This window comes from Sciurus vulgaris, assembly GCF_902686455.1.
Source record: "Sciurus vulgaris genome assembly, chromosome: 10".
NCBI classification, from domain to species: Eukaryota; Metazoa; Chordata; class Mammalia; order Rodentia; family Sciuridae; genus Sciurus; species Sciurus vulgaris.
In genome coordinates, this window is record NC_136470.1 from 39,808,140 (window position 1) to 39,834,105 (window position 25,966).

At 32.7% G+C, this 25,966-nt stretch overlaps 1 long non-coding RNA gene across 5 annotated transcripts in view; it reads right to left on the minus strand.

The window, feature by feature from the left end:
* Nucleotides 1–834: 834 nt before the first annotated feature.
* The window catches only part of LOC306637751, a 47,832-nt gene continuing 22,700 nt past the window's right edge, over nucleotides 835–25,966 (minus strand). For 4 of the 5 annotated variants that reach the window (XR_013757250.1, XR_013757251.1, XR_013757252.1 and 1 more), the window contains 2 exons: nucleotides 25,382–25,510; nucleotides 23,416–23,899 (listed from right to left, as the gene is read on the minus strand). This is a non-coding gene — a long non-coding RNA (uncharacterized lncRNA). Of the gene's footprint in view, nucleotides 6,769–23,415; nucleotides 23,900–25,381; nucleotides 25,511–25,966 lie in introns of those variants that run through there. The other variant, XR_013757249.1, reaches the window with a different exon arrangement.

The following is a 25,966-nucleotide window of genomic DNA, read 5'->3' on the forward strand; positions in this document are numbered from 1 at the left end:
ACTTTTATCATCTATAGAAACTAAAATTTGGCTATAAGAACGAATGTTGTAAAGTCATATTTTTAATGATATATTTTAGTTATATGTCATCTTTGATCTACTTCCCATTCAAATAATAGGGTAGATATTCATTTTATTATGATCTGAAAATGCTAAATGTGATTTCTTTTTACAATAACCCTTACTTACCAGTTCTACTTGTAGTAAATAAAAGGGATTTGGGTATCATTGCCCAAAGGTAGAAGTGGAATGTGAGCAGTATTTCTCCTTTTCTACCTCACCTGCCATTTCAACTCTTCCTCCTGGAAGACAATATCCCTATTCAGAATCACTCCATTGTAGATCACAAAGGGAAGATTTTTGCAGTTTTGCACACCCTGGTCCAGGCCAAAAGTTGAGGCTCTGACTGTCGGTGTCATGTGCACAAATTTTCTGAGCTGTGAGTAGTGTCCTCACCTCTAAATGCAGAAGATTTGGTGCACTGCTAACATTTTTAAGCAACTTTAAATATCCATCACCTTCAACTCTTTTCTTTGACTCCCAAGTAATATAATTGTGAGGAAATTTATGTTTGAAAGGAGACTAAACCAATCAAGAGCCATTTGAAATCTTTTGGTGAAAGTCAACTCCTTAAACATGTTTAGAGCTATTTTTAAATTTTCTTTTAAAATTTATGTTTCTGAAGTAACATAGGAAAAAAAAGAGCAAATTCACTCACATATGTGCAATGTACATGATATATTTTATTATACTTAATATTATATATAAATTTTAAACTTGGTTTGAAAAGAAACACTAAATGTAACCTCTATTATTTCACATTAAATGGATTATCTTTCTAAAACTTGAACTTGTGACGATGAATCCACACAAAATTCAAATAATGAAGTTTGCTATCCACATTGGGTTCATAAGGAATTGCAGTCTAGCTTGCCTCTGTCCACAATGCCTGAACAAATATGTACATGGATTGACATATTCATACACTGTACACAGATAAAAGTGCACAGCAAAGCTATATTAAGTTACAGACATTAAAAAATTCATGTAAACTGTATTTATGAAGGGTTATATTAAAAATTTTGGTTACACTCTTCTGATACTAGAAAATAATTTTATTCTTAACACAAGGCTGTGATAACCCAGGATGGCCTCTCAGCTTCTGATTGACATAAGTTTTAACCATATCTATAACATCTCTAAGAAGTACTTACTGCTTAATTAGTGTAGCAAAAATCAAGGTGTCCACTTAATGCAGCATATAATCAACTAATTATCTCCACTTTCAATATATATCACATTTTAATCATAGAGATACCTGCTCAAGAAAATCTTAATTATTCAGAACATGTAGTCTAACATTTTCAACAAAACACATATATAAACAGTGAAAGGTGGAAGCCATTTGTCTTTCCTAATTGTATCTCCATGTAGGGACAGTATTCTACATACCTGTTGAACCAAGCTATATTTTTTTAAATGTTCAAGAAGGCCTGGTTAGACTATCAGAAAATATGACAGGTTTCAAAATGACAGAAGGTGTAACTGAGAATTCATTTTTATCTCTAGTAAATTCAATGCTATAAAACTTAAAAATTGTGCCATTGGAAGGCTATGGGAAGAGACATAAATATTCTTCTTTTCAATGGTATAGTGTATGTACAATTGTAACCACAAAGCAGTACATGATCACTTCCCCAGGAACAACTGCTGGTTTTGGCCTCAAATAATATTGCCTACTTTTTATTGAGTTTCTTGTGACTTGACTACTTTCAAGACAATGCACGTTTCTTCTTTTATCCCAGATTTTTTCCATTCACAAAGATATCCTGAGTTATCCAACAAAATTGTGAGGTCTGCCTAACCACAAACTAGGGAATGCTTTAGCTATTTGGGCACATTATCTCAGTAATTTCCTAATTCAATCCATGGGTATTGTTAAATGAAAATAATATAGACAGATTCTAAATTTTGAAAATAAAGGTCAATGGCAATGATAAAAGTGAAAGTTACAATGTGACACTCATTTTATGCTATATAGATTTCCAAGTGTGTTAACTTTAGAGTTCTGAGTTGTCATATAGTCACCAAGCAACTCCACAAGAATGTATGCTCTAAAATGTTATGCAACATATACTAACCTGATATTAAAAAATAAATCAATATAATTTTTATCAAGGGAATAGAATATTCAATAATTGGCTTTCACTGAGTGTCAAAATGATTCCATTCTTTTTAAATATACATGACTGTAGAGTATATTTTGATGTATTATATACATGGAATATAACTTATTCTAATTAGGATCTCATCCTTGTGGTTGTATGTGATGTGGAGTTTCAATGGTGGTGTATTCATATATGAAGATAGGAAAATGACTCCATTCTAATCTCCATTCATACAGTAAGTAGTTTTACTATGGTTATGCAGTGGAATATGAATGATAATGATAAATTTTCTTTCAACGAACTTGAAGTTTTGAGAAAAAAATATGATATAAATACAATAAGTGTGATAAATACTGTGTCAGAAGTTCATGCAACATATATCAAAGCATGTGAGGAAACTTAGCCAGTTTGGGGGTTATTGGAACATCAGCTCTGAGAGATAAGTCCTAAGGAGCTGTAGGAATTAGCTAGATAAGACTGTGAGAGGAAACCATTATGAGAAGAGATAACATATAAAAAGACCTGCATCCAGAGAACAAGTAGCTTAGGCTGCCTGGAACCCAGAATTTAAAGGTGGACATACATGATATGAGGATGCAGTGGTATTATGGGAAAGAAATGAGATAGCAATGCTATTTAAATATATTCTGTGATGAGTGTTTCTCATCAAGGTCCTAATACTCTTGCTAAAAAGAAAAAAACAATCTGTCTGAAAAAGATGTAAATAACCAAATTTATGTAAACATATGGATTAGCTTTTAAGTGACAGGCAGTGTCCAGTGCAATGCTTCTTAATCTGAGGCAGTTTTACTGATTGTTAAGTATAGTGGAAAACATCTCTTCTGCAAAGGTAATTTATATTTCATTCAATGACAATATATTAAGAACTCAGGCTATGACAGGTACTAGTGAAAAAAAAGCAAAACAAGGCCTCAAGAAATGTGCATTCTATTTAGGGGATAAACAAATAAATAGAATACAGCTAACGGATACTGTAAATCACTTATGGTGGAAACGTTCTGTTATTTTAATAAAATACACAAGATAATCAATTTATAAAGAGAAAAAGGTTTATTTTGGCTCAGTTTTGGAGGTTCCACTGCATTTGAATTGGCACATTGCTTTAGACCCTTGCCAAGGCAGCACATCATGGCCATTGTTTTTTATAAGGATGTCAAAGGTGATATTGGCATCTACAAAGTAAAAACAAGCATCCTATAATACACAGGAAATTCTCCCTCCCCACAACAAAAATAATTTGATCCAAAGTATTAATAATGTTACAGTAGAGAATCTCTCTATAATAGTATAAGCTATCTGTTACATATCAGTTCTACATACCCTCCTGGATGAATGACATAAAGAAACTTCTTATCACTAAAATATGTCAGTGCTTCATTTTCTTCATACACAAATGAGTAAGTATCATTAATATAAATATCAGAATTTTTATATTTTAATACTATGGAATATTGAATAATATCAATATACCATGATATTAATACATACTTGCTACTTCCCAGAATTGCAATAAAGATTAAGTATGTCCCCATATAAATTATCAAGACCAGTGCCTGTTATCATATATAAAGCATTCAATAAACGTTAGCTTTTATTGTTTATTAATTACTTCAGGCATCAAGGAAAACAACTCACTTTAAAATTTCAATAAGAGTTCAGCAAAAATGCAAAGAACCATTAACAATTAAACTCTTTTTATTTTTTTCTTTTAGCATACTCACACTTGCCTATATTTGAAATTTATACTTTGCTGTTAGTCCAAGTATCTATTTTTCCCTTGCACATATTGGTTTTAGGAAAGCATAATTTTTTCTCCTGTTGTAGCCTATGTTTGTGAACTATTGAATGTAAATAATTTGGACCTAAAATTTTAAAATTGCTAGGCCTTAATTAAAATGTATTTTTCAAAATTGAAAAAAAATTTTCAATTCATTCAAGATATCACATGAGTTCTCAGGAATTAAAAATCTATTCAAACTCTTAAAAAATTCATTTAGGTAAAATAATATGTCAATTATAAATATTACATCTACTTGTTTTCATTAAAACAAAATAACTCAGAACTTCTGAAAAAATATATGTAATTGCATTCTCATTCTTTGATAATTATTTCAAAAATATGTTCTTCATTGCATAATCAAAACTATAACCAGAGAATAAATCATAGAAAAATATACAGATTCTTTATTATTGTATTCCAGACAAAATTATTTAAAAAGTTATATTAGCCATTAATGTTGTAGATGAAACATAGATGAAAATGATTGAATAGATGTTCCTTTTGTTGCTCAAATTTCAAGCACCAAGAAATGATCTGTGTGGTGTTTCATTCATGAGGTCTTTAACTCTGCCAACCAGAATCTTTTTCTAATATTTTAAGACTCATTACACAAAGACACATAACTAGTGATGCTAAGTATATAAACAACATTGTAAGGTCAATGATTTTTCTTTTAAGGAACTAAATTTTCTTTATTTTTATTTTTTGGCTTTGACTTTGACTTTGGTTTCCTTTTTACCCTTATTTTTATAACAGCATCATCTTGTCCTTCTATTCCTCTCTGGCCCCTGTTAACTACCTAATATAGACCCTTTCTCTACTTTCTTCATGCATATATAATTTTGTATAGATATTTTATAAATATCATCCAGAGAATTTGGCATCCATTGATTATTTTACAAAAATATAACCATATCCTGCTCTCCTGCATTTTGCTTCTTCACTTTCAACACTTTCTAGTGAACTCTTTAGTTTTACAGATCTTATTTGTTATTTTTAGGGTGAATAATATTTGTGCAGTATATATAAGCTAATTTATTTAAACTTTTCTTATAGACAACCCCTTGATTGTCCCCAAATTGGTAGTTTCTTTGATAATTCTTACATAGAGGTATGCGTACACTTGTTTGTACTTGATTTTCTGCTTTCTGTGACATAGAGTCTCAGGATCACAGTGAAAACTAATCCAGATTTATATAAAAGAGATGTTTATGAATATAATAAAAATGATTACACTGTACTCAAGAGAGAATGTTATACAGTTTAAGGGAACAGAAATAATGTAAAAATGATAGTATTTGGAAAACAATAAGCAACAAACATTAAAATTCAGAAATTAATTTTAATTACACTCACTAAGGAATCAGGTAATATTTTCTATTTGTTTTGTGGGTCTAAGAAATTTTTCTCAGTCCTTTATATCCCAAGTTCTTCTAAAATGCTTTTATGAAATCTCCTTGCCACTCTTCTCCCAGGATAATTGGCACTGATGCTTTCTTTTATTATTTACAAAAACCCAGCCTGTGTTTACACAATTGTTCAACACTCATGTGAGGCACAGACTATTTTCCACTCTATGCTAGGGTTTTGCCTTCCTTTAATATGTTCGGCAAAGTGTATTCAATTGGTTACTCAAACTGAGGAAGAGTTTGTCTTTCCATTTTCCTTTTGCTATTGCTCTGTTCTCTCTCTGCCTCTATGGTCTGCTTTTGCCACTGTAAAGGAAGAGCCTCTCTCCTGCCAGTTTTTTACACAAAGAGTACTTTTTCAGACTGAATCTGAAGTGAATAGTTTCTAAGCCAAACACAAACATGGAAGCACATTTCCTGTGTGCCTGGTTATACAAGCTCCTTGGCTGTTTAATGATTTTATGCTTAGAGATTACGTGGGCATCACTTTCATACACTCTTAGAAAGTTTACATCTCTCTTTCTTTCTTTCAAATAATTCTGCCTCTCTATTGACTTCACTGGATTAGTGCAACTGCAACAAGCATTTCCTGAATGAGTAAGTGTTGAACAGTTACTTATTCACCATTTCACATTACTCTCTACCTGGATTCTCACAATAAATAAAATTAGATTATGATACAGTAAGTTAAATGGCAACAAATTGTAACCTAGTATCCTTTGCTATTATAAAATAATGTCACAATAGGCAGATGATTGCATTTTCATTAAGTTCCACTAAAAGATGTCAATTTTTCCTAGCATTGTTAGAGAAATGAGTTATGTATTTTATCTAAAGAATACTCAGTATATTTATTTTTCTTCGTGAATCTCATACTTTTCAAATCCTGAAGCAGGATCTTCCTAAAATTTGAATGTAGAAAGCCAAGTGGTTAAATAACTCTAAAATTACTAAAAGTGTAACATATTTTAACAATTTGAATTATTTATTTGAAGATTGTTTTAACCCACTATTTTATCCTCAGTAGATGGGTCAGTATGTTGTACATGGACTCAACTGAAGGCGTTCCATGAGTTTTGATTAGAGAAAGAATGAGTAACTGCTTTGATTTTTGAAGATTTGAGTCATATTTTGAAAGTAGATAGAAGTTTGAAGGACCATGAGAAAAAAAAGCAGCCATTTTCTTTATTCCCTGTCTAAAGGACATGGAAAGTTAAATGAAACATACGTGCTGAATTTATCTTTATACTCTTAAGATTAATTTCTTTCCTTATACATCCAAGTATTCTTCCCTTCCAGTTGACTGTGGACAGACAGAGGGGCGTCACATGTAAATCAGAGATTGCTTCAAAATGGGTGTCTCCATTTCTTCTGTTAGTGTTTTTTGGACCTAAATGATTAACAGAGGCAAAATCTAATCATCATTTTGTTACCTTGCTTGGGAAAAGTTCAGTAGGTAAGTTTCCTCTACCAGATACAGAAAACGCCAAACCAGTACAAAGTAGAATAGAAATATTTAACAAGAACTTTGCAAAGTCTAAGCAATATTTCTCCTTTTATGGTATTTATCATTTGAAACCTTCCTGATAGTTGTATTTATAAATCTAAAGTTTCCCCCAAAAGATATAAAATATTTTCCCCAAAATATATAAAACAAACAGAAAACTAATTATTAATTATTCTTTAAGAATCAGGAGCTTATATAATTGCAAGAAAAACTAAATCAAAAACATTGCGGACAAGCAGGTGTTCTACTCATTTGCAAATTATATTTGTAAAATTAGTGGATTTCTAAAAAGAAAGTGTTTATAACAAATTATATTTTAGTGTGTTTACGGTTCTTTTTTCCAAGAAGTTAGTAGGAATCTTTTTGTATTTTTAATTATTACTTAATTTATTTTTACTAATAAATGAATGCATTTGTATGCTAGGCTTCATTTAAAAAAGACAGAATACACCTATGCACTGTTTTGTACCTACTATGTAACATAATAGTTTTATATATTAGTTATTTAAAGGCATTATCTCAGTATATTAGTTTAATTATTTGCTGTTATATATACCCAGTGATTTCATTATCATGATAACCTTCTTAGGAAGTTGCAATTTGAAATTGACCATCTTGTCAGATCTCTAAACCTATGACTCATAAATCTAGATCTCATCATCGAGAGTTCACAGTGAAACTATGCCCTGAAGATGCTTGCATAATATTTAAGCCATTCTTGATATTATCTAGAACAAGGTGTCTGGTCCTTTCCCTCATTTAGTGAGAACAATGACTCACCTTTCAGACTATGGAGAGACATCAATTATACTCTAAAATTTCTGAAGGGAGAGATGAATCACTTGCATCCAGATCAAGAGAAAGCATTTCTATCTTTTCGCAACATTGAAACAGAGGTGCAAAATGTGCCTTTTTAGATCCTTCTATATTAATAAGGAACCAATATAACTTTGGGATATAAAGTTGTTTGATACTTTCCGTTTTCTTAAAAAATAAAATCAAATTCTAGTATAAAAATAAGATAAAAATATGTAAAACAAATATAATAATTAAAACTCATCATAATTATGATAAGAGGATTTGAGGAATATCTAGATTTTTCTATATTCATGAATATTCAAATTCTCTGTGGTTTTTATGTGATGTATACTGTTGTGTTCTAGAATATTTAGATCAATAGTCAATTAATGCTTTATATTACTAACTTATTTGACCTAATTCAAGGCATATAAATGGTACAGAAACTTAATACTGTAAAAGTCTGAGGTGTTTAATGTATTCATTATATCCATTTCCAAAAGACAGGCAACTCAATTCAAACCTCCAGAAATATTATCTGTTATGAAACAAAACTTTGGGGCATGGACCTAGAATCAACTTAGGTATTTTCTAGAATACTGAAGTTAATCAGAACCAAAACAAACTTTGGAAGGATGAAAATTCAAACTCAAGGTACCATAAATCTAATAATTATTCAAGATAATTACTGAAGGAATCACTTAAATGAAAGTTCTGAAAGAAGAAATATATTTTCTCATTGGTTTAAGCTGGAAATACACATTATGCCATTTTTGAGTGAATGAATGAATTGAATAGATAAGAATGAAGCATGTAAAGTAATATTTAAAATTAGATATTTGAAAAAATGCAGAAGTAATTCATGATATAATTTTGACCAAGTACTCTTATAAAATGGCCTTATTTAAAATTTATCTAAGATGAGAAGAAGTAAACATTACATGTTTTGAAAAAAGTAGAGATATAATGCAAAATGAAGCAAAAGGGGGTTAGGAAAGAATGCCGAATTAGAACTGTGTTCATTTCCTTGATATCTTTGGGGGAAAGTGATATAAATAATGGTTAGTTTCTTTCCTTAAACTAAAATCTCTCTACAGAAAAGCAAGTTGTTAACAATTAAGATGCAGAAATAATTGGAAAGTAATCTCTTCCTTTTCCATGACAGATATTCAACAGGCAATCTCTTGATCTTTCTTTATTTTATTTAATAGGCCTACTAACTTATAACAGACAATAGTAAGCAGATACCAGTGTTTCTTACCAACTGTAAATTAATACCATCCAGACTTACAGAGCAGTCTTCTTTAAGAATAATCATTGAGAATCAGAGGTTGGTCACACTTGTATGCTCTGGAAAAAAGTGATCATCTGAACCTACAAAGGTAGGTCACAGTGGGTCTATGAGAGTGTAATTTCCCAACAAAGCTCAGCCTACAGCAGTCAACCAGGTTCACCCATCACATTCTCTTCAAAAGACACAGAGAACCTGCAAATCTCAGAGCCACACTCTTGGATTGGAAAATGGTAGTAAAATCTATCATAGGCTCTGTACACTTAGGAAACCAGAATCCTACGGAATTACAAAGCCAAGAACTTAATGAGTGAAATGGAGACTGGAAAGAATCAATTAATAAAAAATAAATATTCAAGTAATATTTTATAGGATAAAATATTAAACACTCGAGTGTCTGTGGATTAGTTCAAAGAAGGAAAAGTAGTATATTCATAACTTAATAATATGGAAATTTGACTTGGTTGCAACAGCATTCTAATACCTTAATTATCTGTATTTGACATGGTTTTTCCTCAATTCCCTAATGAAGGAAACTCATAAGTTCCTACCAAATGCTCCCATCTTATTCAGTTAGATTTTAATAGAGTGATTTATTTTAAGGTATTCTTGTTTTTAGAGGGAATGCTTTCAGTTTTTCACCATTTAGAATGATATTGGCCATGGGCTTAGCATAGATGGCCTTTGCAATGTTAAGGAATGTTCCTACTATCCCTATTTTTTCTAGTGTTTTGAGCATGAAGGGATGCTGTATTTTATCAAATGCTTTTTCTGCATCTATCGAAATAATCATGTGATTCTTGACTTTAAGTCTGTTGATATGATGAATTACATTTATTGATTTCCAAATGTTGAACCAACCTTGCATCCCTGGGATAAAACCCACTTTCTGCACCTATACTTTCTATTTGGATCATTGAAAATTAACAAGTTTTTCTTTTTAACACTGATTACAAAAGAAAATATTGATAGATTATCTCTTCTGACAGTTATTGACATTGTTTACAAAGTAAATCAGAATGTTCTATTGAGTACAAAATCTAATCTATGTGTGTATTATGATTTGAATATGAGATATCCCCCCAAAGCTCCTGGTTAATACAGGAATGTACAGGATGATTAGATTACGTGATTAGATTTTGAGAGTTGTAACTTAAACAGTAGATTAATCCATTTCATGGATTAATAATTTGAATTCATTCCTGGGTGGTAAAATAGGCAGGTGGGTTATGGTTGGAAGAAGTAGGTCACTAAGGGATTGCATACCTTGTCCCTGAATTCTTGTGCTTGCTCTCTGCTTTCTGGCTACCATGACCTTATCAGATTTCCTTCTCCACCATGCCCTTCCACCATGATGTTCTGCCTTATTGGACGTAGATTAATGGAGTTGGCTAATCATAGACTAACACCTCTGAAAGCTTAAAGCCAAAATTAAACATTTATTTCTCTAAGTTGTCCTTATTGGCATTTTGGTCACAGTGACAAAAAGTTAACTTTTGAGTGTAACTACAGATACCACTAGAAAAGTACAGGTGTTGGTCATAAGGTAAAGTCATTTTAACATAATGTTTATATTTACTGTTTCTTAGACACAAATTAAAATTAACAGTTTCAGAGTTGTTTTTCAAGAACATCTAATGCTTTTTGATCAAATGTTTTGAACTTGAAAGAATTTTATTGCCTAAATAAAAAATGTGACACTGTTTTGAAAGAAAAGAAATATTCAACAATGACTTTTAAAAATGATTATCTTTCTGTTCCATTTACAGCATATGCTTCAAAGATATAAATATATAACAAGAAAATTCTCGTCCTTGCCCCTAGCACAAGTCTAACATAGAGTAGGCATAAATAAATGTTTATTGAATCAATGGATTTTCTGTATTTGAATCTTGATTCAACCAATTTCCCCTTGACTTTGGGGATGCCATTAATTCACTGGATGTAGGGTTTTTCCATCTGACTAAATAGCTGGAATAGATAAACTTACTACATCAAAGTGCTTTGAAAACTATGACATTAATTTATATACATATTTAAATATTTTCATAAGGAAGTCTTTTAATACACCTAGATATAACTATTTACTCACTGAGAAGAGAGATTTCAGTAAGCTCTGGCAGTTTTATCATTTTATTATTGTAAAGGGTCGATTTGAAGGATTTAAATACCTTAGTCTTTCCTCTCTATTTCATGTACTTGAAATTATCCTTAGTCATAATAGTGAGCTTTAAACTGGGTAATGTTTACAAATGTTTTTAACATATGTATAGCCTCTGGCCTTGGAACAGAATAAAGTTACCAATTAGGCCTTTCAGGATGAAATCTGTCTTCTTCCCTTAATGGTCTAAATTTTTATTTCATCATTGAGTACATGAGCCCAAAGATAGGAGCTGAGAAATGCAACAAAAGGATATAAAATTCTGATTGCAATTTAGGAAATGGAATTTTCATAATTTTTCTCAAAATGGTGAAGGAGAAAAACCAGTAAGTTTGGTGGAGATCAAAGATTGATTTGACACTGAGGATTAAAAATATGATTTTTTGCTGTGGTGGTGGACATTACTTTAAGCTTGTATATTATTAGGGTGATCACGATAGATTGAGAAAACACATCAACCTTAGTAAAAGACTTTGGAGCCATTTATTATAAATCGTTTAATTTTTCTTGAAAACTCAGACACAATAGAAGATAAAATAAATCCTTGGTGCCAAAGATGTTCAATTTAAACTAAGTCAGGACAGGAACCTGGAGTCAAATGTATGAGGGGGTGGGACGTAGGAGATCATCCTATCTTTGACTCTGGGGTAGAGCTGAATCTACAGTTGAGTGGCCTTTGCAGTGCTAACGGAAGTGCCTAAGTGTAACTGAATGTCAAATTAAGTTACACTTTCAATGTATAGTAAGCCCCATAATCTTGAGCAAAAGGTTGGACAGGTTAAATTTAAAGATCCTTTCACATACATAAAGTCCCTATCAAAAATAAATAATTCCTCCAAATATTTTTTTTTTTTTCTCTAAAACACAACTTGACATCAGGAAGGTCTTTAAATTGGAGCTTTTATGATCAGATTCACCTATTATCTCTGTGCATGTACCAATGCTGGACAAGAGAAAAGGGACAGCATTATATCTGAGCTTTCATGTATCCAATCTACTCATAAAAGATTCATGCCTTCACAGGAGCAAAGTCGCCAAAGGCATCAGGTTTCATCAGGTGTAATCAACGTGAAGGGATGGGCAAAATAAGGTATCCCATCTCTGAAATTGTTCTACTGCTCCAGCCACATGAGATTGATTTTTAAATTCTAAACTGTGAGTGTCTCACACAATATAACATTGTTTATTTCTATCTACCTTTCTTACTCTTCTTCTGAAGGGCCGACACTAGGCTGTGAAAGAAAATGATAGTGCTTAATATCTCCTATGAGTTTCTAGGGCTGTTGTGACCAAGTACCAAAAAGCAAGTTCTTTAAAACAACAGAAATGTATTGTCTCACCTTCCTAGAGGCTAGAAGTCTGACATCAAGGAATTGCCAGAGCTATGTTCTGTCTGATGACTCTTGGGGAGAATGCTTTCTTGTTTCTTCTGGTTTCTTGTATTTGCCTGGAATCTTTGGAATGACTTTTTGATTCCTCACTCCAGAAACATGGCCATCCCTGTGTGTCTTCATACACTTCTTCCTCTGTTTCTGTGCTCTCTCTCTGTTTACATTTTGCATTTTCATAAGGATATCAGTCATGTTGACTTATGGCACACCCTATTTGCTTCTTTTTAACTTGATTACCTCTTTTTTAAAAAAATGGTATTTCCTCAGGTACTGGGGTAAGGACATGAGCATTTGGGGGATATAAATCAACTTATAAGAGGTTGTGAGGACTTCCATTGTTGAATGACGTTTTTTCATTCTGGTGATTCTCCTTGTAGGAGTTTTCAACAACATCCCAATGTGGGGAAGTAGCTGGTTAAATTTAGTAAACTGCTGATCTGGGAATTATATCATGGGGGCAAGGACTGGATGGAGATTGTTTTCCCTTTCGTTTGGTGTGTGAAGGTCCAGAACACAGCCCTTCCTTAGCTGTTCAGTGTGCAACAGCACCAACACACAAGTCAGTGGAAATAATGTTTAAGTTAGCACATGTGGCAAAATGGAGGAAGAGAGAGACTGGAAACGAGGCTTGTGCTGGGCTTGCTTCTGCCATTCTGGTCTTTTTCTAGGCTGCCACTCACACAGAATTTACCTTTCCTTGCTGTCAACTTGCTACCTTTGTTCAAAAAGAAAGTCTGACCTGACTTTTAAAGTTACTATGAAGAGAATTTTGTTTTATGTTACACAAAAATGGCTCTAATATTAAAAGATTAATCCCTTTTGCCTCTAAACATATGATTAACCATAAATTATCACACTAGACCGGATCACGTCTTTCAAAAGCCTATTAAAAAACAAATTAACCTTTTCTCTCTAGGCTGAACTCCCTTGTTAATATGAAAATCAGGAGTAATTCAGGACTCTTAGCTTTTGTTATCCCAGCCATATTCCTTTGTGTTTTTCAAGTTGAGTTGTGACTAGAGAGTGAGTCATACCAGCTTAATTAATTTAGTTAAGAACCAATTAAAAGCAGTATTTTGTGCATGAGAACTCTTGTCTGAAGTGTTTTGAATTTGAGCAGGAGTTTCTCATTACCCATGCTTCTATATAGATAACTTGTGCCATAGTTGGGGGAGGCAGACCTTTCTTAATTCCTCATTTTAAGTTAATTTATATGAATTTTCAGTTCTGAAGAGGGCGTGATTTATGCTTGCTCTTCTAAATAAACACCACCCAACAAATATTATTACCAAAATTTCTCGTTGTAACAGTGTGCCTGCATTTTTTTGTAACTAACCCATGAGATTTCCACCCCCACACTCTGATAATCAGATTAAATGATCTAAACCTGAGCTACAGGAAGAAAGTTAAAGGGAGATATACTTTTTCTGCTTCCTCCCCACCTCATTCATTTGGAGTAGAGTGATGTGGCATAGAGTTTTTTAAAAACAGGATCATATAAAGTTGTGTGATCTTTAGATATTTGACGTTATAGAATTAGCTGTTGTTATAACAAAACAATAATGCATGTTTCTCCCTACAAGTTTTCTAGGTATGTATGTTGCTGGTACTTATGTACGAGGTGAATCCTGCATATGAATAATGCACACTAGGGAAAAGTTGGGAATGAGGTAGACAGTGAACTGGTTGATTTAAGGTAAGAGTCAGCAAGTGTTTTTTGTAAAGGTACAAACTGTAAATATTTTCAGGTTTGTGGACCACTCATTCTGTCTCTGTTCTTTGTCACAGTTCATCAACTTTGTAATTGTAGCATGAAAATAGCTATTGATATATAAACTATCAGACTTGGATGTGCTGTAATTAAACATTATTTGCAAAATCAGGAGACAGACTAAAATTGGCTTATGGCCATGGCTTTTCATCTCCTGATACAGGATACCATGATGGCGCTTAATGTGTGAACCAAACTTTTACCAATCTGGTACTCAATTTCCCCAGGCTAAAATAAGGACATTAGGAGGTTAGATGACAGAAGCCAGAAGGTCTCTCCAGCTTTGTTTTCCTAGATGTCCAAAGAGAGTTGATCTCTAGAAACAGTTCCAAGCTTAGTGTTAGAGTTAGGCAGCTAATTTTCAGTATACTGTTTTTTTAAATATTTCAATTTGAAAAAATATAGAAACATCTCTCTTTATGTGTGAGTGTTACCTACCTTACTAATTTCAATTTGGAGACTAGAGTGTAGCTCAGTAGTATAGCATTTACTTAGCATATGCAAGACCCTGAGTTTGATCCCCAAAATAATATAAAAAAAGAGGTCATTTACTCTGTTTAAGAAAGGAGGAAAGCATAATACCATTTAGAAAAATGTTTAAGAACCATTGTCTTTTGAGATAGAAATGAACTTTTCAAACTTGCAGATAAGAATCTGAGTATTAAATATATACATGGTCGTTGAAGACCACAAGGTTATAAATGCCGGTGGAAGAAACTAGCTCCCATAAAAACAATTTCTTGAAGGGATACAACTTCAGTGGAAAATTCTCTTTGCTAAACCACCTCATTACTCAGCAGTACAGAATAAATGGGGCATTGCTCTCTATTGATTTGCCTCTTTGGCCTCTGGAACTCAGTGTGGCCTGGGGCAGTTCTGGAAACAGGAAGATCCCCAAATGTTTAATTGTTGCTTGAGTTGTTATCCATTTTCATTACTCTGAGATCATAATTTATTTTTATATTTGTTATCTTTAAATATGTCCCTTGTACAGTATCTTTCCCAACATATGAGTCACCTATTGCAAGTCACCAGGGCACACATGGAGAGTAATTCTGCTGCTGTGTTACTTGAAATTACAAACACAAAGTGATCAGTCCTTGTTTCTGAGTTGCACCAGATTTTGATTTTTTTATATAAATTTTATTGTTACAAAATCTATACTTTCAGGCAACTAAATCTAGGTATTTAAAAAATATAAAAATAAAATTTGCATATATCAATGTATATTATTTTGTCACAAATTTAATTTGTGTCAAACTCAGCAAGTATAGAATATTAAAACCTTTTCCTGAAAAAATTTTTGATAAGTTGGGTGTGGTTCCTGCTGACAGGGTTTTTTTTTTTTTTTTTTTTTTTGCATATTTTTTTAACAGATTGCATTTTGATTCATTGTACACAAATGGGGTACTTTGAACTCATGTTTGGCAGACCCTTTCTTCCTTACCTTGAACCCATCCTTAATGAAGGTCTCACTCTTATATATACAGAACTCAGATTCTATGTATTATCTGCAGATATTCACATGAGTGCGAACTGTTCTCTGTGACATTATTAAAAAAATAGTTTTGGTGTAGTCCATTCAAATAATCTTCTACCTGGGTGCTTTTGTTTTTCTAGGGTTCTTTTCTTCCTTAAACATAGGACTCATTGTTAACATCCCTTCAAGGTGCATAGCTTGTTATCAATTTGACTTAACCCCAATATCTTTGTTGAAAGCAGCACATGAAACACAAGTCAAAGTGTGGTTTACCTCCCACTTGTTCAGGCCAATAATAATACTGACTTTTCATTATGTTTTTGCATTTTACAATGAAACAATATGGAGAGTAACTGAATTACATGGGTTTCCTGTGTCCTGTATTTGGATTAGTTTTATGTGTCTAAATTGCATGAGTCATTAAATCTAGTTCACTCTTCCCATTCCCCTCTTATGAAACAATATTTTTAGCACTTTATCAGATGAATATCTCTGACCTAACACAGACCCCTGATCTATCAAAAAACTTATTCAATATAACTTTTATTTATTTTGCTTAAGTCTACTGTGTGTTACCACTTTAATAATGCTCCAAGAATTGAGATGGGTTGAATATCTACTGAAGCATAGGTTTTATTTATATAGCAATTCAAAAGACAATGTATCACATATTTAAAAAATCCTGTTTTTATGAAAGTCCCAGAAGTATTACAAAATATAATGGAAGTTATAAATATTGGATGAAGACCATATCTCTGTAAAGAATACCAAGTTATTTGAAAAGTCATTTTGGTCTTTGTTTAAGATAACCTAAAATTGTACAAATAATTTAGTCCATTCTACATTTGTAACAATTTTATGAGATTTCTTTAGAGATTTTAAAGCTCATTTACATATTCTACCATATAGACATTGTGAAATGAAAGGAAATTTATTGTTTGTGTAGTTGGCCCTTCCTACCCATGGGTTCTGGATCCATGGATTCAACCAACTGTGTAATGAAAGTACTTAAATTCTTGAAGGAAGAACGGAATATTTTCTTGTCCCAATTTCCAAAACAATATAGTGCAACAAATATCTATATATTATCTAATTGTATTAGTATTATAAGTAGTCTAGAAGTGATTTTAAAGTATTCAGAAAAATGTGCATAAGTTATATGCAAATATATATGCCACTTAATACAAGGGACTTGAGCATCCATAATACTAAACATCCTACAGGATGTCCTGGAATCAATCCCCCAAGGAGAATGAGGAACAACCAACTTAAAAATTATAGCTAAATTAAGACTAACTTGGAAGGAGAAGATAGATGGATGAAGGTACAGATAGTACCTTCACTGATATTTGTTAAGTAATATCACAGTGTTATCTATTAATAAAGATGTACTTCAACTAACATATCTGTTGTATTCTGTTGTTTCTTCCTCAGCTTGATAAAAATTATTTACCCTAACCTGGTAATGTTTGAAAGGCAATCATATAATAATTAGTGTTTTTGTTTTGATCTACCCATGAATAAACCACCTGCAAATCTTCAGAAACTTCAATAATTTAAAGGAGTGAAAATTAATTAAGAGTGACTCAAAACCCTTATGTCTTATGTCTGTAACTTTATAGTGTCATTGTATGTGTGGCTCCATGGGCTTGTGTGGTAACCATTTTTGAAGCTTTTGAGTGGTAATTTGTCTGTTACTCTGCCTATATTGACCAAAAATTCTACATAATTATAGATGGAGAGTGCAAAAGACTTATTTGTTTCATCTTGAATAAAAAAAACAACAACAACAACAACAAAAAAGGAGACTGAGAACACATTGTCTTTTGAAAAAGAAATGATTTCCATTGGAGTGTATCCTTTTAAAAAGGTATTTTTATACGATCTATTAAAATTGTTCATCACCAATACTCTTTGGGATTGTATCACCCAGAAAAAGCAAGGCTTAAGGCAAAAGGTTGAAGATTTTCTTAACAAGGAAAAAGCACTATAAGATTTTCAAAGGAAATACACAATGTTGTCTAATAAGCACATTAATAACTTGCAAATATGTTGTCACATTTAGGGCAACAATTTATAGTACATTTTTTCCCTAAGTATATGACTGTCTGCATTAATTTAAGGAAAATGTGAAATAAAAATAAAAACTAAGCAAAATTGCTTGTTGAAGCTATTTCATATTTAAAACTTAGTTGATTCAATTCTTATACTGTGTATTGACAGTTTTTCACCAACTATTCAGTTCTATGGTCATGTATATGCTCATATCTAATTTCAGCTTATTGAGCTATTTTGTCTCCTCCTTTTTATTCTTATTCAATAATAGTTTGTTCATGATTTGATACCATTTGAATTTTTCATAATAAAAGCTGGTTTTTAAACAATTCAGAGCATATTTTATGTTGACACATATTTCCATGCCACAGAGTAAATGACTCAATTTTAATCATGATAAATAATAATGGTAAAAATAATCACCATGGCTAGTAGCTGACTGCTGATTATGATCAGTATTTTTCTTTCTTTCTTTGTTTTTCTCTTTTACACCCTCCAGATTTTTAAAGTATTTTAGGTACTGTGTGTCAGGTAAACATTGGAACTTTGATTATGAGTTCTACAAACTAAATTTCAACAAAACCAAGCAGAGGTAATGTGTGTTGAAAGGGTAGTATTGAATGGAATATACATGATTGTTAAGAGGTGCATTGAAACTCCACTCCATCACCTACTTTCAGTATGAACTCAGAAATTTCATAACCACTCTCAGCTTCAATTTTTTCCTCTGTAAGACTAAAATAATTACATTCTTTAAGCCAGGCATGGTGGTGCATGACTGTAATCCCAGTGACTTGGGAGCTTGAGGAAGAAGGACTGCAAATTTGAGACTAGCCTCAGCAACTTAACAAGACCCTCTGCAACCTAGCAAGATTACCTCAAAATAAAGAAAGAACAGGGAATGTAGCTCAGAGGTGAAGCACCTCTGGATTCAATTGCTAGTACAAATAACAACAACAAAAAAAACCCTATTATTATTGTTGTTATCCCTTACTTCATAAAGCTGTTGTAGACAGCAACTTGTTTTTAAATTATTTGGAACAGAGTGTCATGTGATTAATATAATAAGTTACCATTTTTATTGATATTGTCTTTGTTAAAGTATTTCTAAATGAATGGTAAAATATAAAGCTAATCCTTAAAATGAAAATATGCTCAAAAATGATATATGAAATACATGAAGTCCTCTCTCTCTGCACCCAACTCCATATCTCTCTGTACAAGTTAATATTGTGGATATTATTATTCCCATTTTAAAACTAGCAAATGCTAAGTTAGACAGGTGCTATAGTTTGGATATGAACTTTCTCCCAAAGTCCCATTTATTAAATTAGGTTTAATACCCACCCTGTGGTGTTACTGGGAGGTAGCAGAACCATTAGGAGGTAAGGTCTATTGAAAAGAGGTGAGATGATTGGGTGCATGTCCTTGAAGTATATATAAATATATATACTTTCTGACCTCCTTGAGGTAAAGTCTGCCATACAATATATTTTTCTGCCATATACTACCACCATGATGCACAACTTTATGACAGGTCCCAAAGCAATCAGTCAAATGACCTTGAACTGAAACCTGGAAACTGTAACTGAAAGTAAATGTTTTTCCTTATCATTTTTTTTTTTTTTTTTTTTTTTTTTGTACCAGGAATTGAACTCAGGGGCATTTGGCCACTGCCACATCCCCAGCCCTTTTTAAATTTTATTTAGAGACAGGGTCTCACAAAGTTACTTATGGCATCTCTAAATTGATGAGTCTGGCTTTGAACTCAAGATCCTCCTGCCTCAGCCTCCCAAGTTGCTGGGACTACAGGTATGTACTACCATGCCTGGCTTATTATCATTTTTTTTAAAATTTCGAATGTTTTGTCTTAAGGTCCACAAAGCTAACATAAGAGGCTTAATATTTTTTCCATGTTCTCCTAGTAAATTTCATAGACAAGATTTGAAGTCTATCTTATATAACTCCAAATCCTTTGTACTAAACACTACACTAGACACATTGATTTAAGTTTAAACAATGTTCAAATAATGTTGGTTTGATGACATGTAATTTTTTCATTGGTTAATTTACAGGTACTTACAAATGATTTGATCAGATTTTCATTAGTACAACATTAAATTTATTTGGTTTCATATTAAAGGAGATGGATTTGGATTGAAGTATTCATATTCTATTGTTTGGTTTACTTGAGACCAGTGATCTCTTTTCATTGCTATTCCATTACTGAAAATAATGAAGTACATGAGACTTTTAAATGCTGAACGGACATTGTCCACTGTATTAATGCTATGTGCTCTACCCAACTATTCTAAAGAAGTAGCATATAGGGAACTGATAAACTGTTTAATAAAGCCATTGCCATCACTAAATTACTTAGCTAAGATAAAATGATCCTTATTATTATTATTATTATTGCATAATTATTATAATTATTATTATTGAAAATGGCCAAAAGAAAATTGAAACATCAATAAAAATTTAGGTGATCTGTTAGAATTATAAGTAAAAGAATATAAAACTTTGGGATATCTTTGGAGTAGCCCTAAGTCCCAAAATTCTAGTTTTAGCCATGTATAAATTCTGAAATGAGATTAAGTATGTTCTTGATATTATTCTAAAAGAAGATATCTAGATGTATTTGTTAGCATTCTCCAGAGAAATAAAATTTATGTTTACAGAAAACTAATATAAGGTGTTTTTCCTTTCCAGTTATAGAAACTGATAAGTCCCATGAGCTGCCATTTTCAGGCTAGAAACCCAGAAAAACTAGTGGTCTAGTTTTTTGTTGTTGTTGGTTGGTACCAGGGATTGTTCCCAAGGGCACTTAACCACTGAGCCCCAGGCCCAGTTCCTTTTAGTTTCTATTTTGAGACAGGGTCTAACTTCCTAAGTTGCTGAGGGCCTCTGTAACTTGCTGAGACTCACTTTGAACTCAGCCTCCTGAGCCACTGAAGTTAAAGGGATGCACCACCAAGCCCAGCCAGTGAACTAGTTTTAAAGTCTAAGAACCAAGGGGCCAATGGTATAGATGCCTAGGTCAATGTGAAGGCCTAGGAATCTGGAAAAACAGAACAGGTGTTTTATATTCCAGTTTAAAAAGGCAGAGAAGAAAGTTCAACCTTACTTCATTTTTTTCTTTTATTTAGACTTCCAATAAATTGGATGACATGCATCAACATTGGGAATGGTCATCCACCCACTTTACTTAGTATTAAGTCACATACACACACCAAAATATTTAGCCAGATATTCAAGCATTCCTTAGCCCAGTCAAGTTGATATCAAACCTTAACCATCACAGTGGATGAATGGATCCAATGAATTTCACAATAACTGTGTCTGCACTATGAGAAAACTTGGAATGAGCTCATTAATTAGACAATAACTTCTTGGGAATCCACAAAGAGGAAGGAAAAAAAGAGCAAAGAAATGGTTCTTACTGATATGGTTTGGGGATTGGAGGGGAAGGACATAATTCATGCTTCATTTTTCCCTCTCTGCTTCCTATAGTATGATGGAGCAAATCAGTAATAGTTAATTGGTGATTATTGTAAATTCTACTGTGGTGATGCACTAGAATTCTGCTATAATAGAAACTTGACTACGTTGATTGATTTCTTTGAAATTGATTGATAAACTTTCTTGGTTTAGTGAATTTGGAGGAAGTATAAATAAATGAAAAGGAAAAAATAAAAATATATCACAAAAGAGGATGATAAATATCTTAGCTCATTTGAACTGGTATACAAACTACCTTAGGGTGCATAGCTTACAAACAAAAGAAATTTATTTACCACTATGTTGGCGACTGGGAACTCCAAGATCAAAGTGTCTGTAGATTCATGTTTGTCATAGGACACTTTCTAGGTTCAGAGATGGAATTTTCTCAATGTGTCCTGGAATGGTAGAAAGGGAGACAGCTTTCTGGAGTCTGTATTTATAATAACTCTCATCTTATTTATGAGGGTTCTGCCCTTATTATCTAGGCCCCTTCCAAAGATCCTGTCTCCTAACACAATTACATTCATGATTAGGATTCAAATTATAAATTTTGAAGTGCCCAAACTATCAGATCATATCAATAGAGAGTGAATAACTTAGCAGTAGGAAAATTGACTATATTTATTCATTTCGCATCTGTAATAAAGCATAGCAATCTGTTAAGTCTGGAGTGGTATATACCTGTAGTCCTAGCTAGTTGAGAGGCCAAGGAATGAAGGATGCTAATTGAGACCAACCTGAACAACATGGTGAGACTCTGTCTTAAAAAAAGCAAAGCAAAACAATTTGTAAATTCAATTATAAACTGTGTTGTAATTGACCTGTTAGCACTATAATATTTGTTGTTATACTTGTAGGGGTTATTTTTGAAAAGTATAATCAGTGTGCTGGAAAAATGCATGTGTATGTGTGTGGTATTAAAATCTATCTTTTAAAATGTATTTATTAGATTTTTAGTGAAGAAATACATACAGTATCTGAGTATTTGGAAAATATAAACAAATAATGTCTTTAAATATTAACATTAGGAAAGAGAATAGAAGTAATAGTCATTAATATGTATTTGAAGACTATCAGTAGAAAAATTGGTCAGTATTTATATTTATGACACAGATCTACTGTATTGTCAACTAAGCATTCTTAGACCTTAATATATCAAGTTAATTTATTATTATATATTAAAATTCTAATTTGAAAGTTATTTATTGATTGATTCAGGAAAACTCTAACCTGTTTCTTAAAAAATCATGTGACATGCTTTATGATTATTTTAGGACTTATGCTTTTGATCACTGCTACAAGAATTAAAGATTTAATATTCAAAAATAGTGATTTTTAATATTATCATTTCAAATATTTCTCTAAAATACAGGTCTTCAAATTTCTTAATCTGAATTTTATGATTTTATTACCAGTCATTATTCAATACACTTTTTATTTCTTTTCTTTTGCTTTTTATGTTTTTTGGCAGGAAGTGCTGGTGATTAAACCCAGGTCTCACCTATGCAAGACTAGCACTTTATCACTGAGCCACTTCCCCCAATGTACTTTATATAGTACTTACTTAATTTTAATATATTAAACTATGATGTTTAAGTATTTTCCCAATAATCATTTCTATTTCCAATATGTTTTTAAAATTTAAAGGAAACTCCCTAGCAATTTAATATAATTTACATTACCTAGTGTTAGGGGTGAATTGTTTTCCCCCAAAATTCATATGTTTGTGTTCTAATCCTTCAAACCTCAGAGAATGAGTATATTCAGAGGTAAGTTCTTTTTTTATTTGTTTTTTATTTATACAGACTGTATTTTGATTCATTGTACACAAACGGGGTACTACTTTTCATTTCTATAGTTGTACACGATGCAGATTCATACCATTCATGTTATCATACATGTACATAGGGTAATGATGTCTGTCTCATTCCACCATTTTTCATGCCCCTGCCCCCCTTTCTCATTTCCCTCTACCTGATCTGAAGTTCCTCTGAGGAAGTAAAGTTGAGTGTGTCCCATAGATGGGCCTTAATTCAATAGGACTGATGCCCTTAATCAATCAATTCAAACTCACAAATGCAAAGGTAAAAACTATTTCACTGAAGGTTTTACAACTTTTGATTTGGGAGCCATAGGTGCAGATAGCTCTGAATCAGAGGAGGAACTAAGGGAAAGTTGTAGCCTGCATAGGAAAGCAGTGATTATTTCTTACAAATAGCACAAATTCCTTTGTAAGAAAATTCAAGTGAATATTGAGAAAGAACAGGGACTGTATGAACAATTTAAGATAAGTAAAAACTGTGTATACTTAGTAAAAATGTCCATAAAACAAGAGTCTGATAACCTCTTGATATATATCTTCACTCCATGTGCACAATGTAATTAGCCATTCCGTCTAGTCCTTCTACGTGCCTTCAGTCAAAGGGTGGAGGTGACCAAAGTTCGTATCAGGCAGTAGCAGGAAGACCTGAAAAAGTCCTGCTTCCTTAATAATCTCCTAACTCCATTTTTGAAAAATTTTCTCAATGTTGCTTTTATCATGATTTTCCTTTTATTCTCACACCTTTCAGGAAGCAAAAATTTGGACACAAATGAATAGAAGGAAGAAAATATGAAAATAGATGAAGACAGCTATCTTACAAGTCAAGGACTGAGGACAAACCCTTCCTTGACATCCCTGTCCTTGATCTCAGACTACTGGCCACCAGAACTGTCAGAAAATCTACCTGGCTGTAATAGCAGCCCTAGCAAAATCACATACCTGATTTTTAGTGTATTTATTTTCTTTTTTCCTTCCAGACAAGACAATAACTTTATACAAACCTTAAAGCCCTCACCTGTACATCTTCCTTGTTATTGTTGTCTACACCCTGTTTGGCTTTCTTATAAAGTCAAATATAATCTAGAAAATATCATTATTTTACCAACATATTTTACTAATTTAGAAATTAATTTATACTTTTTTTTCCTCACATCCTCCTCCTGGGTTCACTTTTCTTGTTGCTAGATTATCCTTTAATTCAGGGATTTTCAATCATGGGTCCTTTAGCCCCCAGGAGACATTTGTTGGTGCATGGACAATTTGTGACAATTTAGTTGTCACAACTGATGATTGCTGCTGTCATCTATTTGGTAGATTATATATAATTATATACCTGAAGTTATTGCAGATACAATCATCGAGGTCACTAACAGCTGACAACTAGCATGCATAAGATTGAGCACTTTATGAAGTATTCAGAGTCTACATGAAAGACTGTGTCCATGTCCTTCAACCTCCCTCAAGCCTCCAGGTCAAGGAAAAGGGTCCACATCATTTCATATAAATAAGAGCACAGAGGCCCCGTCTCTCCCATTCCCTGCTCATAGGATGATCTTTCCGAGAGAGAAAAGACATCAGCATTTCTCATCTTGTCCCTAGTTACCTAGTGTTGAGGCTAAGTTCTATAGCAATAAGCTCAACAAGTTGGGACTCTCTTCATCTACCATTTATTGTTTAGAGTCTATACTCTGGAGAATCACAGCTGAGAATAGTAGAATTCTAATTTCTCCTGCCCTTATTTTTGGCGTAGAGATGACACATTGAAAGAGGTAAGCAAAAGATAACTGGGACTTCTGTGCTATTCATCCACCAAGCAGTCAGCTCCCAAAATGTAGATGGTACTCAGAGAGAAGTACGCCATCCTCCTCACTTCAGCACCAGGGCAGTGGCTCAGATAATTTGACTAGGAGAAGCAGACTAAAGATCTGCCCTTAAGGATGAGGATATGATTTCATTTGTAATCATGCATGGAGAAAATCAAACCTAAAATCATTCTCAAATATCAATGAATGTTGTGGGAGCAGATGTATACACTTGTTGGAAATTTAGAATAAACTGTGGGTCTGCTAGTTTGTTGAGAGAAGGGGAAAAGAGGCATATTGGAAGAGCTCTCTTGAGTTCATACTAAATCTTAAACCCTGACCTCGGAAACTATCTTCTCAAGGGAACTCTGTGAGTCTATTTCTGTCCAAAGGCATTGTTGAAAATGACAAATCAACCAACCTTCAATCAGTGGAATTTAAGAGTTGGATGTGTTCAGGGAAAGATTCAGCTTGTGAAGAGAATCCTGATAAACCGCTACCCTCCCAGAGTGACTTTGCCCCCTGGCGACCAACATCAGAGGCCTCAACACTGCAGTGAAAAGATAGGTAGGCATTTTGGAACGGAGTTCAGTAAAACAATCCAGGAAGTCATTAAAGAAGTATAAATCAAAATAAAAATAATAAACCCTGGATGGCTAAGGAAGGCCAACACCAGCATACAAGGTTGCTACAATACACAGTTGATTCTCATTAATCATAGCAATTATGCTCTATAATGTAACCACAAATACTGAATTATTATAATCATGTTTACTCCTGGAAAAAAATATATATAGCATAATATATATATTTCATATATAAATGAATATATATTAGGGTTCTTGCAAATGTCTGGTCACAACTTTTTAGTCAGACAATGAATATATAATCATTTTCTTGTAGATTTCTGTTTAAAGCCACCTGATATATATTTATTTGTTTATTAACTTTAAATGGCTATTACTCATACCTGAGCAAAGTTTACCTAACACATGTATGTTTTGCA